Source organism: Chiloscyllium plagiosum, unplaced genomic scaffold (assembly GCF_037043375.1).
Source record: "Chiloscyllium plagiosum isolate Xiang-an unplaced genomic scaffold, Cpla_swu_hap1 HiC_scaffold_5, whole genome shotgun sequence".
In the NCBI taxonomy this organism is placed as follows: Eukaryota; Metazoa; Chordata; class Chondrichthyes; order Orectolobiformes; family Hemiscylliidae; genus Chiloscyllium; species Chiloscyllium plagiosum.
This window is the reverse complement of record NW_028270143.1, coordinates 76,978,892-76,993,294: the sequence shown is the minus strand read 5'-3', so window position 1 is coordinate 76,993,294 and position 14,403 is coordinate 76,978,892. Positions and strand designations below refer to the sequence as shown.

The 14,403-nt window shown below is 39.9% G+C and overlaps 1 protein-coding gene across 5 annotated transcripts in view; it reads right to left on the bottom strand.

Annotated features, from left to right (window-relative positions):
* znf804b (zinc finger protein 804B) overlaps window positions 1-14,403 on the bottom strand; it is an 870,963-nt gene that overhangs the window by 131,818 nt on the left and 724,742 nt on the right. Inside the window, exon 1 of one of the 5 annotated variants that reach the window (XM_043690317.2) lies at window positions 12,758-12,904. The exons of the other annotated variants lie outside the window; for them this stretch is intronic. The gene's annotated coding sequence lies outside the window, so the exon portion shown is untranslated. Of the gene's footprint in view, window positions 1-12,757; window positions 12,905-14,403 lie in introns of those variants that run through there. 5 annotated transcript variants of the gene reach the window in all.

The following is a 14,403-nucleotide window of genomic DNA, read 5'->3' as shown; positions in this document are numbered from 1 at the left end:
CTATTCAACCTCTCCCTACAACTTAAATCCTCCAACCCTGGCAACATCTTTGTAAATCTTTTCTGAACCCTTTCACGTTTCACATCATCCTTCTGATAAGAAGGTGACCAGATTGCATGCAATATTCCAAAAGTGGCTAACCAATCCCTTGTACAGCCACAACATGACCTCCCAACTCCTATACTCAATGTTCTAGCCAATAAAGGAAAGCATACCAAACGCCTTCTTCACTATCCTATCTACCTGTGACTCAACTTTCAAGGAACTATGAACCTGCACTCCAAGGTCCCTTTGTTTAGCAACATTCCCCAGAATCTTACCATTAAATGTATAAGTCCTGCTCGGATTTGCTTTTCCAAAATGCAACACCTCACATTTATCTGAATTAAACTCCCTCTGCCACTTCTCAGCCCATTGGTCCATCTGATCAATATCCTGTTGTATTCTGAGGTAACCTTCTCGCTGTCCATTACACCTCCAATTTTGGTGTCATCTGCAAAACACTAACTATATCTCCTGTGTTCACATTCAAATCATTTATATAAATAACAAAAGGTAGTGGACCCAACACCGATTCTTGTGGCACACCACTGGTCATAGGTCCCCAGTCTGAGTCTTTGATTTTCTTGTTTGCGTGGGTTTGCACTCAGTAGAGATTATCCATTTTCTGATATTAACATCTATCATTCATGTTTATGTCCCTTCTTCAATACCATTAGCACCTCCTTCACCTTTTACTCTGGGACAGCTTTCCAAATTGTTCCATTTGCTCCTCTTCCCCTCTTTGTTTCTGCAGCATAAAAACCATCACTCTTCCAGCCCACTTCAGTTCCAAAGACGATCCATATCCGACTTGAAACACTAAGCTGAACTTTACCAAAAATTGACAAGGTGTCAATATTGGGAAGGTTTATAGAGGGTTTCTCACTGTGATCTCCACTGAGTTACTTCACACAATTCTCTGCTGCTCACCACATTATGTATGGTAACAAAGGATGTTTTCAGTCACTTTCTAAGGATAAGGAGTGTGCTTTTAAGGACTGAGATGAAAAGACATTTCTTCACCAGACAGTGGTGAGTTTGTTGAATTCTCCGCCACAGAAAGCAGTGAAGGTCAGAACAGTGAATATTTTGAAGAAGGAGATAGATATATTTCTTAGGCGTAATGGGATCAAAAGGATACAGGGAGAAAACGGAAAGAGGTTTCTGAGGTGGATAATCAGCTTTGATCAAATTGAATGGCAGAGCAAGCTGGAAGGGCCCAGGCACCTTCTCCTGCTCTCCTTTTCTATGTTTCTGTGAACACACTGCACCTCTACATCCCCATTCATGCACTATCTTGTGGTCAACACACTGGGATTTCAGGAATTTCAGCCACCAGTGCCTTATTTTAATGTCCTGCTGTGCAGCAGATTGCCAGCTCTTCTTTCGCTATGAATAATTCCTCCTCATCTCTATTTTAAATGTGCAACCCCTCATTCTGAGATTAAGCACTCTAGTCCCAGACTCTCCCACTATGGAAAAACACCTTTCCACAGCTCCCCCATCAAGTCCCCTAAGAATCTTCCATGTTTCGGTAAGATGGTCTCTCAATTCTTCTATCTTCATGAAAGTATAGGCTTAACCCACTAAACCTTTCCTCATAAGACAGTCTTCACAGTATACATCATGGGATGGAAAAAAACTCTGACAACATACAGGTGATATAAGTGGCCCTCCTTTGGAACAAGAAACTCATATTTGTAGCGATATTACTTCCTTATATCATCACCTTCTAGAGAACAAGTCTTCAGTATCTCAGCCAGGATGGGGCCCATATTCATTTTGTGTTCACATATCCATATATATCAACTTGCCTCATCTCTTCACAGACATTTATTGACCTATAGGGTATTCCTGTGCATTGTTATTCATTCTGTTTTTTTGTTTTATTATTTAAACCATGAAAATACAGCCCAGAACATAGCCACTAAATTATCTAAATTTGTGGGGAGTTAAGGAGAAAATTCTGTTTTTAGAAATTGGGGTATGAATCTCACCACTCTTTCTTTCATTCATTTTATTAGCAAATAATTGAATGCAAATTACTTCAATTTTCCACTGGGAAGTTTTATAGGATCTTCTTGGCCTTTTGAACAAAAACCTGACCAACCAGGACTCGCCTGAAATAATCGTTTCATGCCTCTCAAGTGTATAAGGGCAATTTAGCCAGTTAAATAGCAGGAAAGAATATTAAGTCAGATCAGGAGAGCAGGAAACTACAAAATTAAGCAGTATTGCAAATCTGTGCAACCCAATTTAATAATAAACATTTCTCAATTGTTGATTTACAGATGAATTATCAGAAACTGTTTTTGGGAACAGAAACAGGCGTTTTAACCTGCCCAGTCCAGTACCATTGCATTTCCTTACCTATTCCAGCCTGCTTCTTCCAATGGGAAGTAAAGGGTCAAAGGTTATAAGCATACATGCCAAGTACTTGCTAACATCTGCAGTCCTGAATACCAAGATCACCTTTCCTTGTAGATCAAGATGGCAGCATAGTCAGTAGGTATCAAGCTGGTTATGAATGAAGAGCAACCCTCTTTGCCCCCTGCAATCTCAGGTTTCCTCTGAAGCTGCACGTACTATTTTCCTGCAAGGACGGAAAGCTGAGAGTTGAATGTTCCAATTGTTTGGAACAGTGAGAATCACACCGTTTGGGGGAGGGGGGGGGGGAGGTTAGATTGAGATGAAATACAGTTAAGTGTGAATGTTGACCATTCAGATAGTGATGTCAAGAGACGATGGGAGAGTGAGGACCGACTGGAATCATAACATATACTGGCCTGAGAAGATTTTTTAAAAGGAGAATGTTGGGAAAGTCAGAGTTTGGGACTTGGCAGCTAAAAGTGTTGTGCTATTCATCTTGCCCACCCGAGATCTTGGATCCTTCTGCAGTTTTATGAAGCACCTCTGGATCCTGATTAAGCAACTCAGCTCGGCTTTTTGTATTGGGGAATATAAAGTACAGCTAGGAAATGAGGTTTAATCTAAGACTGAATGGATGCAGTTGTTGGCTGAGAAAGTTATAATTATTATTTTTTGCACATCTAATTTAGTTGGTCCTTTGTAGATGGCATTAAACATGATCCAAATATTAACCTTCGAATGCAATTAACTTCTAAAATCCCAAAAAAGAACGAACTACAGTACAGTACATATGTGCTGCTTTTCATGTTGTTTGAATCGAAAACTTGATATTTTTGGATTTTCCATGAAAAAGAATGTAGAAAGCCTTGAGAAATACATTAAGGCTTTTAAAAACTACAACTCAGCAGTGCATTGGGTTTCTTTTGCGAAGATTTTACTGCTTATTATTTTAAAGTGCTCTGAAGCCTGGTGTTGCTCAGCTGATAAGAGTGTCCATGACAATCTTAAAAGACTCAGTTATTTGGTAGGGAGTTGCTTGGAATTACTAGAATATATCTTGTTTTTAGTATATTTTGGCAGGACAGTAGTTGTCCCTGGTTTCCAGTAACGCATTCTCCAGCAGTTTTCTCCTATTTACAGTAACAGCACTCCGATAGCACACCGAACAATTGCAACATAATCCAGTTTGAATTGAATTCCAGGTACAAGCTGGTCCAATACAGAATAAGAAACTGGTGGAGCAAATGAGTGAAGTGCTGTGCGGTAACCTCCTGAACTGATGAAGTAATAGTCTTAAGAAGCAAAGGCAGATTTTTACAAAATATTTAACAGGTCCTCCCCACATCCAACATTTTTACAATGGAAAATAAGTATCATGGCAAAGAAAAAAACTGAGACCTTTTGCCAACATTATCATAGAATTATCCAAGGCTCTCCTTCTCATATTTATCACACTTAATGGAGAATTTCCCAGCATCAGTCTGAAAACTACCTACAATTAATTTGAAAATGTGTCCCCCAGCCTTATCACTGCAATTTAAGTTGCACTTAATGGCATCATACAGAATACAATTTATTGCATCACGTCGGAGTTATTACTTGACTAAAAGCTTTCCAATTAATCCTACCATCCTAATCTTTCCCACAGTCCTACAAAGTATTTATCCACTTTGTTGTTGAAAGTGACCATTCTCAGCACGCTTTCAGGCAGTGCACTTCAAAACAAATCTCACGGTGTACTTCCTAACCACTTCATAATTATCATTAAACAAAAAGGACAGAATTATTACCTGATGTGGAATTTATTCACTGCATTATAACCTACTGCTACTTGCATCTTGCATCTGTTGTCCAGGATAACAAATACGTAGATTTAAACTAACAGAAAAGGAAATGCTAACCTAACCAGTCCTCGGTCCATTTTGATGGAATCTGAACCATCACTGGTGATTCATTGAAGGTAATAAGACCATAAAAGCATAAAGTGTACAAGCAGAAGGAGTCCATTCCACCTGTCAAGTCTGCTGCACCATCTGATAAGTTTATGGCTGATTTTATCATCATCAGTTCCAATTTCCTGCCTTTTCCCAATAACGCTTGATTTTCTTTCTGATCAACCTTTAATATACTTAATAGCTGAGCCTCAATAGCCCTCACAATAAAGAATTTCACAGATTCACTACTCTGGGGGAGAAGAAATTCCTCCTCAACTCTGTCTTAAATGTGCAACTCATTATTCTGAGATTATGCTCTCTAATCTGAGACTCTTCCACAATGGGAAGCAACTTTTCTGTCAATTTCCCTAAGAATCTTTTATGTTTCATTCTGTCATTGTCCAAATTGCAAAGAGTACATTCCCAATCTAGTCAACATGTCCTGATTAGCAGCCCCTTGTCCTGATTGATACCAATGTTATTATATCTTGTTTTAAATAAGCAGCCCAAAGCTGCTCCCAACTATGGTCTGATTAGTGTCGTGTATACTTTCAGCAAACCCTTCTAACTGCTACACTCCACTCCTTTTGAAATAAAGGTCATATTTCCATTTGCCTTCCCTGTTACCCACTCAATATTGATGCTAATATTTTGTGAATCATGCACAAGAACTCCCAAACCACTACAGTTTTCTGCAGGCTTTCTCCATGTAGATCATATTCAGCTCCATTATTCTTCCTGCCAAAGTGTATTACTCCACATTTTCCCATATTGTATTGGGTCTACCAAGTTTTTGCCCTCATGGATAGCCTGTCCATATCCCTCTGCAGATTTTTTGTATCATCCTCACCAAGTGCCTTCCAAACTATTTTTGGATCACCTACAAACTTAGCTGTAGTATATTTACATTCCCCATCCAAGTCATTCATATATACTGTAAATAACTGGCCTCAGAACTGATTCCTGTGGCACCCCACAAGTTCAAGGTTACTAAGCTGAAAATGGACCCCCATCCCAAATCTCTGTTTCCTATGATTTAGCCAATCACCAATCAATGCTAAGATAGGCTCATCTTATTAAGTAATCGAATGTGTGGTATCTTATCAATTGCCTTCTGTAATCCAAATATATAATAGCCACTGCTTCCCATTTATCTATCCTGCTTGTTGCATCCTCAAAAAATTCTGGGAAATTTGTCATACAATTTCCCCTTCACAAAGCCATGCTGACTTGATTTGATCATACTAAGTGCTCTATTATTAAATTCTTTTTAATAGACCAATATTTTCTCAATAATGAACGTTATGTTAACTAGGCTTTTTTAACCATTTTTTGTTTCCTTATTCCTCAAATAAAGGTGCTACATTTGCAGTTTTCGAATCCTCTGGGATATTCCAGAATCTAAGGATTTTTGGAAGATTACTACTAGTGCTTCCACTACCTCTGTAACATCTTCTTTAATATCCTAGAATGTATCCAATCAGGTCCAGGGGACTTAATATTCTTTAGCCTCATTGGTTTCCCTGCCACCTTTTCTCTAGTGATAATATGATATTTATTTCTTCTCCTTTTGCCTCTTGATTATTTAAGAATTTCAGAGAGCGATCAGTGTATTCTACTGTGAAGACTCATGCAAATGATTGACAATCTGTTACATACCGGGCAGCTGCAGCAGCAATCTATATCAAATTTAACAAGTCTTTTTTCATTGAAAAATCATAATTATTTTGCAGGTCAATGCATACGAATCATTGGAAACAATTTACAAAAAAGTAGTTGCAGATTGCTTGATATGTTTGTCACATCAAAAGTACAAATATTCAGGTAATGTTTTCAAAAATATGTTTAAGATAACAATCCTACATTTGTGTGATAATCAGGCAATAAATCATTTTTAAAGTACCATAGCTTATATCATAGCATTTTATAGCAGCAATTCGCATTCTGTGTAACTGTACTTTCAAATTCATGACAGAGGTATTTCTGGATATAAGAATTACCATTAGAAAGGCTGTTTGTTCATCCCTAAGGCTAAAATGTAATCTTCAGAGAGTACCCATATAATGCAATGAAAGCACATGGTGTGAACATGTGAGATAACAGACAAGAGTGAACATATTCTAATACAGTTACATCATCAACAGACACAAGTGGTCACACTAGAAATAGACTAGAAAAATCCATAGCTAAACGTATTTGGACTCATTTGTGAAATAAATTCAAATGACATTTTGACTATTAAAATCAAATTGGAGTGCTCATCATACCAAGTCAAGAACTAGGCAAAGAGCAAGGTTTCCTCAGCACCATGTTGGTCAGGTAGATGGTGTCCACTGGTGGTGTAACCCTGCAGCAACTTGATGGGTTAGGAATCATTGTTGGCTGTCCGGCCATTCCTGAGTTACTCGTGGTTAAAAAAATTAAACTATTGCCGAGATGTATTTATGTTATTGTTGTGTAACTTTTGCAGAATTATCCTGACTCCTACACATGCCCTTCAACATCCTGAAAGGAACATTTTGCCCATTCCTCAATGATCCTCCAAACCGCCTCCTTTTCCTTAAGCATCTTTCCATACAAGCGCATGATGTGCATTAGCGACTCATTTACCTCCTCCCTCTCACTACACAAGATTCCAAATATTGCTTCCAAGTGAAACATTAATTTACTTGTACTATTTCAATTTAGCCTTCCATATTCGCTTCCACTGACATAGTCTCTTTGAGATGTTGAAACTAAACACAAACTGGATGATGATTTTGCATGAAATGTTTAATCAATCTGCAAGCATGAATCTGAACGTCTTGCCACTGATTATTTCAAATCTCCATCTTGTTCCCAATCTAACCTTTCTGTCTTGCACGGACATCAGCGCTCTACAGAACCTCAACACAACCTTTCAACCTCTCAAGTTCTCAACTCAACATATGAGTTTAGGGATTTTAGATCATAACCTTTTTTGTTCCATTGTGCCTTTCTAACGCTGGTTCATATATTTTTCTTGTTTCTTTCTCCATTCTTTCATTTTGTTTTTGGATGACTATTTTACAGTCCATGCCTCATCAATACACATCTTCATATTGTTTCTTTCCCTCACCCACTCCCTTTTGCCATTTGCACTGCAAAATATTTCTTCTGCTTTTCACTTTATGACAGACTTCCTTTCCCTTTTTGTCCTTCTACCTCTCTCGAGGGATTTCAGCTCTTCTCTTTCAAAGGTCGAGCCTCTGATTTCTCTCAAACGTCACTCCAACTTGGGTTGCCTTATACACTGTTCACCTCCCAGTTGCTGAATGTCTTCCCCTGAGATGACATCCATTGGATTCACTGGGCTGCACACCAGCACTGGCATAATTCCAGCTCTTCAGCTGCACTGAGCAGAAACCCACCACTCACTCCTTTGCCCTAACTGCTCGCCTCACTGTCAGACAGCTGCTGTTAACCAGGCTTTTCTTTGCCTCGATGCCTGCTTACTGGCAGACAAGGTCATTTCAGCTCCAATGAGCTGTTAAGTTCCCCAGGGTTCCCTTGAGCCATGACTGCCCATCTTAGTAATTGTCAGCTCTTGCCTCATGTAACTACCAAATCCATTGAACGCCCAGTTCCCCAAGGCTAGATGGAGATATCCATTATCTTCCTTTACAGCTCCTGACTAACATGCTGCTAAACATCCAGTGATTTTTAAAAATGATTTTTTGTTTAGAAATTGAGCCACCAGGTACAGCAATGTGTTGGAGATTAAATGTCTGTGGGTGAAGTTCTATTCTAGAAATTCATGATGGACAAGATGTACTGCAATACAATCACAGAGTTATCTTTCCCCTCTCACCAATACCCTCTAGCTTTGAACTCCCCTACCCTGGGAAAAAAGACTTTGACTATTCACCCTCTCGATGCCCCTCATGATTTTATAAACACCTGTAAGGTCACCCCTCAGCTTTTGATGCTCCAGGAACAAAAAAGCCCCATCCTATTCAGCCTCTCCCTGTAGCTCAAGCCCTCCAATCCCAGCAATATCCTTGTAAATCTTTAATGAACTCTTTCAAATTTAATGACATTTTCCCTCTTGTAGGGAGTCCAGTATTGAATGATGTATTCCAAAAATGGCCTCACCAATGTCCTGCAGACCACAACCTGACTTCCCAACTTCTAAACTCAATGCACTGACCAATGAAGGCAAGCAAACTAAATGCCTTCTTCATCAACCTTTTCACCTGCATCTCCACTTTCAAGGAAATCTGCAGCTACACCCTGAGGTCTCCTTGTTCGGTATCACTCCCCAGGACCCTACTATTAACTGTATAAGTCCTGCCTTGGTTTGCCTTACCAAATTGCAACACTTCACATTTATCTAAATTAAACTCTATCTGCTACTCCTTGATCCATTGGCACAGCTGATCAAGATCCCATTGTAATCTGAGGTAACCTTCTTCGCAGTCCACTACAGCACTTAATTTGGTATCATCTGCAAATTTATTAACCACATCTCCATATTCACATCCCCACCATTTATATAAATGACAAGAAGCACCGATCCTTGTGGCACACCAGTGGTCACAGGACCTCCAGTGTGAAAAAGAACCCTCTACCACCACCTTCCTACCTTTGACCCAATTTTGTATCCAATTGGCTAACTCCCCCTAAATTCCAAGTGATCTAACCTTGCTAACCAGTCCACCCTGTGGAACCTCGTTGAATGCCTTGCTGAAGTTCATATAGACAACATCTACCATTGTGCCTTCATCAATATTCTTTGTTAATTCTTCAAAAAACTCAATCAAGTTAGTGAGACATTATTTCCCATGCACAAAGCCATGCTGACTACCTCTAACCAGTCCCTGTCTTTCCAAATGCATGTAAATCCTATCCCTCAGAATTCCCTCTCACAAGTTACGCACCATTGACACAAGGTACACTGTTCTATATTTCCCTGGTTTTTCCTTTCTTAAATAATGACACCACATTAACCACCCTCAGTCTTCCAGCACCTCACCCATTGATGATACAAATATCTCAACAAGGGGCCAACATTCTTTTCCCTTGCGCCCCACAAAGTTCTGGGATACACCTGATCATTTGGTCCCGGGACTTATCTATCTATATGCATTTTCAGACCTCCAGTACCTCCTCTTCTCCATTTGGACACTTTTCAAAATATAACAATATATTTCCCCAAATTCCACAGCTTTCAAATCCTTCTCCACAGTAAATACTGACATGAAATATCCATTTCGTATCTCACCCATCTCCTGTGGTTCCAAATATAGACAGCCTTGTAGATCTTGTAAGAGCCCAATTCTCTTCCTAGTTACTATTTTGGCCTTAATGTATTTGCAGAATGTTTTTGGACTCTCCCTAACCTTATTTGCCAAAGCTATATCATGTCCCCTTTTGCCCCTCTAATTTCCCTCTTAAGTATACTCCTCTCGATTCACTCGATCCCAACGAGCTACGCCTGATGTATGCCTCCTTCGTTTTCTTGACCAGAGCCTCAATTTTTCTAGTCATGAATTCTAATCTAGAATGTTCCAGCAATCCCTATACTTACCAGCCTTGCCCATCACACTAACAGGAACATACTGCCTCTGGACTCTAATCATCGCATTTTTGATGGCCTCCCACTTTCCAACCATCCCTTTACCTGCTAACAGACCTCCCCAATCAACTTTGGAAAGTTCTTACTCCAGTTTAGAACTTTAACATTTAGATCATGTCTATTCTTTTCCATAACTATCTTCAAACTGATAGAGTTATGATCACTTGCCCCAAAGTGCTCCTTCACTGATATCTCAGTCACTTGTCCTGCCTTATTTCCCAAGAGAAGGTCAAGTTTTGCTTCTTCTCTAGTAGATACATCCACATATTGAATAAGATTTTATTCTTGTACACACTTCATAGATTTCTCTCCATCTAGGCTATCAATACAATGGCAGTCCCAGTCTATGCTTGGAAAGTTAAAGTCCCCTACCATTCCTATCTATTATTCTTACAGATATCTGAGATCTACTTACATATTTGCTGACTACGGGTGGGGGGAGGTGTGTGTGTGTGTGTGGTGCTATAGTACAATCCCAAAAAGCTGATTATCCTTCTTAAAAGAAAATGGATACATCATTTGAAGAGTCTTCATTTGATGTTTATTCACAAAGGGCAAACTCTATCTTTCCATTATGATCTGTGAAGACTGCATGGATCAAATATCTCCAAACAGCAGACTGTCAGTGAATAGAGCTGAGTTGTGGATTTAACAGGACTGGCATCCTGAATGGATGTATTTGGAACCCACTAGGTCTAAGGTGCAGAATCTTAGGCGAGTTGCATACTACCTTGGGCCCAGCGCTTCAAAGGAACTTATAGCCAGTTCGATGGGGAGGTGTCTGTATTAATGTAAGTGCAGAGGGTGTGATTATTACCTTTGTAAAACGGTGAAGGACAAGGTTAAGATGTGAGCATTGCTTCCACATCCTTTGTGAGGATCTCCCCTTCATTGTGGTTCCAGACAAGAGATCCATGCCTATTAATCCCCTGGGTAAGAAGAGATGAAATAGCTCCCCTTCTTTATTCACCTATCCCATTCCTTTGGTCACAAGGCTAATTTAAAATGGATCCCTTCTCTCTGGATATTTTTGTTCTAAACCCAAATGGACTTGCGTTTTAAAAGGAGAAATTGAACCAGGCTTCACTGAATTAAGAGAAAATGAGGGCTGCAGATGCTAGAGATCAGAGCTGAAAATGTGTTGCTGGAAAAGCGCAGCAGGTCAGGCAGCATCCAAGGAACAGGAGAGTCGACATTTCGGGCATAAGCCCTTCTTCAGGAATTCCTGAAGTAGGGCTTATGCCCGAAACGTCGACTCTCCTGTTCCTTGGATGCTGCCTGACCTGCTGCGCTTTTCCAGCAACACATTTTCAGCTCTTCACTGAATTAAGAAATGGAATTTGAAGAGAATTTAACAGAAACTGCAGAAAACAGAAGTGGTTATCTGTCAAACAACTAAAAGTGCTTTCCTGAATAGATGCTAATTACTACATTATGGATCTGATGTAGCACTTATAACTTGTGAGTCATAAGCTTTCTATAACAGAGTAGCAGTACAGAATGCAATAAGGAATGAGCATTAAATCAGGAATTCAGTGCAAATGGGAAAACAATGCTGCTTTTAATATGCTTTATCATCCTTCAGTATCTGTTGCGTATTCTTCTTTTGTCTCTAAATAAGAAGACTTGTTATTCCTTCATCCAAATTAATGTATAACAAATTGACTAATTAAATAAATAAGGTTATACATCCATGGTAGAGCTAGTGGCCTGTCATGACTACGACATGTGGGATTTTGTGGAAATACACTGCAGTCCTTGACATTCAAATTTGTGCAAGTTCATTGAATAACTTTGATTTAGAACAGCTGGGTTGGAAGTTGAGGTGCAAACAGTACAGAGCATCAAGGAGGGCAAGAATTACCTGAATGTTTGTTCCAGGAGACAGTAACATCCCTGCAGCTTGGTAGAATTTCACAGTTGGTCAATAGTCCAGGGTCAGGAGGGTGTGACTATAAATCAGGAAGGTGGAAGGACCCTGCAGGTAGGAAATCTTAGGTGGAGACACAGTGTTTGATTTTGGCTAACAGGTGTAAAATGCTTGCTACCCATGGATCAGAAGAAGGACTGTGAGTGGATGAGAAACCTGACCATGGTAACATGGCGTAGGATGCCATACAGATAGAGGGAGCAAAAAGCAAGATGGTTGTGATAAGGAACTATATAGTCAGAGAATACACATTGTTTTCCAAAGGTACAACTGGGAGGTCCAACAGTTGTGTTGTCTGCACATACAGTATTAAGGATATCTCTTCATGACTGGTGATTAGGTTGGATTAGGAAATGGAGGATCCAGTTGCCATAGTTCATGTAGGAGCCAATGACAATAGGTAGAACCAGGAATCTTGCTCAATGAGACAGTTTGAAGAGCTTAGATTCAAATTCAACTGGAGAAGGGGATCTGGGTTGTTTGTTGAGCCACGTGCTAATTAGCATGGGACATGAAGATTAGAGTTTTAAGTGCATGATTCAAACAGTAATGTGGGAAGAAGGGAGTTTTATTTATAGGGCATTGGCAATTAGACTCAGAAAAATGAGTTTTTCATTGGAATAGACTCTGCTTAAATTGGGCAGGGACAGTGTCTTGATCAATCATATCAACAGGGCTGTAGAGAGACTTTAAATTATTAGAGTCATAGAATTATGGATTTATACAGCGCGCAAACCCTTTGTTCCAACTTGTCCACACCAACCAGATATCTAAAACTGATCTCATCCCATTTGTCAGCATTTAGCCCATATCCCTCTAAACCTTTTCTATTCACAGCCCTCCAGTCAGAAAAACAACCCTCTACCATCACCTTCTATTGCCTACCTTCAAGCCAATTTTGTATCCAGTTGGCTAGCTCCCCTTCGATTCCATGTGATCTAACCTTGCTAACTAATCTCCCATGTGGGATCTTGTCGGTAATAGGATCATGGAGGATATGGGTTCAGTTCTGCTGAAGGATGATGCAGAAATCTAAAAAGAAAAATTGAGACAACAGTACTGTGCGGCACATACAGGTAAAAGAAAATCAAAGTGGAAATTGAAGGGCAGCAATTTAATACAATTCTGCATCAGTGAATAAGGTCTCTGCAGTGACTCAGAATAAAGAAAATGAAATTGAAAGTTCTTAATCTAAATTGTTGAAATACCACACCAAAACAGATAAACTAGTGGCACAAATAGAGAATAATGGCTTAGATCTAATCTCCATTACAGAAATATAGTTACACGGTGACCAAGGTTGGGAAATAAATGTTTCAGGATATGCAAAATTTTGAAGACAAACAGAATGGCAAAGGAATATGGGTAGCCCTGATAGAAAAGGATTAAATAAGGACATTAATGAGGAAAGATCATGGCTCAAAAATCATGAAGCTGAGTCAGTACAGGTGGAGATTAGGAATTGCGAGAGACTGAAAACTCTGGAGGTTTAGAGCTCCCCAGACAGTACACAATTGGACAAAGCATTAAACAAGATGTATTGGAATGTGTAACAAAAACCTCCTGCTGAATGCTATGCACTGCGTCCCTCTCAGCTGATGAATCAGTTGTGCTTTATGTTTAAAATCCCATAATAACAGGTGATAGTCCAAAAGGTCTATTTGAAAGCAAGAGCTTTTGGAGTGCTGCTCCTTTATCAGGTGGTTGGAAATATCCAGGTTTTTGTATACGGGACAAATCTGAGCAATTTTCCACATTATCGAGTAGATACCAGTATTATAGCCGTATTGGAGCAGCATGGCGAGGAGAACAGCAAATTCTGGAGCACAAGTCTTTAGTAACATTGCCAGATGTTGTCAGAATTCACTAGAGGGGGAAGGCTCCATGTTTATCCTCATCCTCAATGATGAGGGAGCTCAGCACATCAGTGCAAAAGATAAGACTGAAGCATTTGCAGCAAGCTTCAGCTAGAATTGTGAAGTGGATGATCCATCTCAGCCTCCTCCAATGGTCCCCAACATCACAGATTATAGACTTCAACTAGTTCAATTCACTCCACATGATATCAAAAAAATGGTTGGAGGCACTGGATGCTGCAAAGACTATGGGTTCTGACAACATCTGACAATGTTACTAAAGACTTGTGCTCCAGAATTCTGAGCCATGCTGCTCCAATACAGCTATAATACTGCTATCTACTCGATAATGTGGAAAATTGCCCAGATTTGTCCTGTACACAAAAAGCAGGATGTATTCAACCTGGCCAATTGCTGCCCCACTAGTCTACTCTTCATCATCAGTAAAGTGATGGAAGTGTAATCAACTGTACTAGTAAGCAGTACATGGTCAGCAATGGTCTTCTTCAAAGACCGCAATTTCCCCTCAGGCGTGGTTGACGATGCTCTCCACTGCATCTCCTCCACTTCGCGTTCCTCTGCCCTTGAACCCCACCCCTCCAATCGCCACCAGGACAGAACCCAACTAGTCCTCACCTACCACCCCACCAACCTCTAGATACATCATATCATCCT